Source organism: Pinus tabuliformis, chromosome 9, assembly GCF_031772625.1.
Source record: "Pinus tabuliformis cultivar Carrire ecotype Pingquan chromosome 9, CPIR1, whole genome shotgun sequence".
Classification (NCBI taxonomy): domain Eukaryota; kingdom Viridiplantae; phylum Streptophyta; class Pinopsida; order Pinales; family Pinaceae; genus Pinus; species Pinus tabuliformis.
The window spans coordinates 1545288277-1545291699 of record NC_142307.1 but is presented as its reverse complement, the minus strand read 5'-3'; positions in this window follow the sequence as shown (position 1 = coordinate 1545291699).

The window sequence follows — 3423 nt, the reverse complement described above, 5'->3', positions numbered from 1 at the left end:
AGATCGATCTTGCTGAAATATTTCGTCCCCTTTAGTTGGTCTAGGAGGTCATCAATCCGCGGGATCGGGTACCTGTTACGGACAGTGATCTTGTTCAGCGCCCGATAGTCAATACAGAGTCTCCACGTCCCATCCTTCTTCTGTACCAACACTATCGGGCTCCCACAGGGCGAAGAACTCGGACGGATGTGACCTTTCTGCAGGAGCTCCTGAATCTGTCTCTTGATTTCATTGTTCTCCAGAACGGAGCGTCGATAAATTGGTCCATTGGGTAGCGGCGCACCTGGGGTCAGATCAATGGAGTGCTTGACTTGACAGTGCAGAGGAACCCCTGTCGGGGAGGTGAAGATGTCTTCGTACTCCTCCACAATCTTGTCCATCTGTAGCTACCGTGCAGAGGAACCCCGTTTGGAGGCCGTGGCCACTGTCTTCTTCTTCCCTTGAGGGCGTATCATCAGGAAAACAAATTTCCTGGTTTTGGAAATGATCTTACTGCATTGTTTTGCAGTAATCAAAGAGATGGCGGCAGGTGGTTCTACCTCTGGTATCCTGAACAACTTATTTCCCAATGTAATAATAACAGCACGGGGCCTTGATTCATACACAGCATGTCGCTTCCACAAGTATGGTTGTCCTAGTAATACATCACAAACTTCAAGGGGAGCAATGTCACACAATACCTCATCCGTGAAGGGCTTGATGTTGTATGGAAGGCGACACTGCTGGCTCACGCGAAGATCTCGCCCTTGGTGAAGCCACCCAATGGTGTATGGTTCTGGATGTGCTGTGGTCGGTAAGCCCAACCGCTTCACGACCTCTGCCGAAATGAGGTTCTTTTGACTCCCGCTATCAACAATGAACTGTATCGGGGAGCCCTTTACCCACATCTGTGAGTGGAAGAGACGCTCCTCCTCCTCTGGATCTTCGGGTTCATTTTTCTGGATCTTTGCGGTAGCAACAGTGGCGCTGGGATCCGCATCAATGATCTGCTTCCCTTTTTCATACCCCTTATCGGGTTCTGACTCAGAGTCGGAACATGCATCTGATTCTGAAACCTTTAGCTCAGCCACCAGTGACTGCTTGGCCCGACACTCACTTGTGTTGTGAGTGGAGCTCTTATTTAACTCGCACCATTTTCCAGTGTCCTTTCTCGGCTTCGCGGCGTTGCTCTTTGCTTGCAGCTTCGGCTGGTTGTCTTGGGCTGTCCCGCCTTGGCTTTGTCCTTTGTTCTGTGGTTTAGGGGCACCTTTCCCCTGCTTTGGATTCGCAGATCCAAAGTCTCGCTTCTTTTGTTTAAACTTCTGCTCGACCTTGACGGCATACCGGTATGCTGCGCCGAGCGAGGGGATGTTTAAGAACTGTATTTCTTCCTGGATGTACTTATGCAGGCAGCCATGGTATTTGAGTATCAAATGTTGCTCTGAATCCTTGATACCCAACTTTGTGCGAAGGGTATGGAAAAGATTGGTGAACTCCGGCACGTCTTGGTCCCTTCCCTGCCGCAGCGTGGTCCACTTTATGTATTCATCCTCATAGCTTCCGACAGGGTAGTACTGCTCCTTGATGGCATCCCGGAATGAATCCCAGGTGGGTGCAGCTGAAAATAGTGAGCCAGTACTTTCATCCTTCTGCTCGCAGTAGGTTTCCCACCAGTCCTTGACGTGGGGGGCTGCTTTGAGAAGAGCAAAAACAATCTTTTCCCGACTCGAAAATTCATGAACAGAAAAATAACCCTCTAGCAGATTTAACCATTTATCTACGGCATCGGCGTCTATCTGACCCTCGAATATGGGGATTTCAAAATTAACTTGTACCTTAAAGGGTGTGGCGTTTCCAGAGGAGCTACTGGAAGCCGATGCGCCGCTTCGGGGCAGCCGCTGAAGGATCTGCGCAAAGCTGTCCATCATCGCGTTCCGTTGTCGCTCGAGCGCTTCTTCGAGCAAGATTTTGATGGGATCTCCTGCCCCCTCGTATTTCTTCTCGTCCGCCATGGGAGGCCGTCGGGATTTGCGAGGCTGGTCTTGCAAAGGTTCAACCAGTTCAAGCCCTAACTCCTTATATCCCGACCTTGTTGGGGACATGCAAAGAAAAACAGAGAAAAAGCAGACCGCTCTGATACCACTGATCCGGATTTAAACAGGAACGCAACAAATTACAGAGATAACCATATACACAAAGATGCAGCGGAAATAATACTTCATTTCATTAATGGAAAATACTGAAATATGCTTACAAACAGAAATGGCAATAAACTAGCTAGGGCGATGGTAGCTTATCTCTGAGAAGAGATGTGATGGCTACATGCCTCTGAACTGTGTTACAATGAGGCTCGAAGGCCTATTTATTGTTGAGAAACAATGGACAACCCTTAACATTCCAAAACCTAACCCTAGGAGATGAAACGCCAAACTGTGGGCCCCGTTTGGGTAAATTGGTACATCAACTTCCCGGGGTCGTAACTTTGGCATACGATCTCCGTTTGACGCGTACAATAGCTCGTTAGAAAGATCTATCCGAGCACTACCACTTTGGGAAGGCAACATCGGTCCATGGACCCATGTTGCCCCCAGATTTCCCAAAAAACGTCGTTTAGGGCCTCAAAACGGCTCCGGAAGTTCAGGACCCGAAAAACTGCTAAAAATAGTAAGTTGTGCTACAATTAAGGAAACTGAAAATGCTGAGAAAGACAATGGTGGGGGTCCAGGTGGACTTGGCAGGTGGCCACCAATATCCACCTGGATCATAAGTAGGGGCAGCCTTGAAATTATACTTTATACCTGGGGGCATGCAAACCTTTTGGAGTGCAAGCTAAGAGCGGTTGTTTATCTGTTTTTGGGATTAGCCGTTTCCGAACTTGTATAAAGAAAGGATGAGAAGGAGCATAGCTTATGTGAGGCGCGAGCTCTATAAAAAATGGTATCTTACAGGAGACATTTCTTATCTTATGACTGGTATATCGAGCAGTTTTACTGCGGAATTTATGCTCGTTAAAAAATAGAAAAGCGAGATCCGAGCAGTTTTAGTACATAGTTCATGCTCGTTAAAAAATAAACATAAGATTGAGCAGTGTTTTGGTGCATTCAAGCTCGTTAAATAAAAAAATGAACCTACCCCGGTAAATAACCATTGTGATCGTAAATTTATTAGCCATAAAAAGCCTTGGTCGTGTTTGCACCTGCCACCTCCATTCCATTTGGCCAATCGTTCACCTCCATATGATTGTTTACCCATTTTGAGGAACAACTGCGAAGAGTGATTTCACCTAGCCATCCTTGTGACACTGCCGTGATTGGAAAATTTCAACCTGTACCTGGAATCTGTTGTTATCCCTGTTTATCACTCGTTCCTCAAAAGACGAGTCTTCTTTGAGCTCTTTTCATCTGACTCGTAAAATATGAAAAGTTTGCCGAGTTTTGGCCTTCC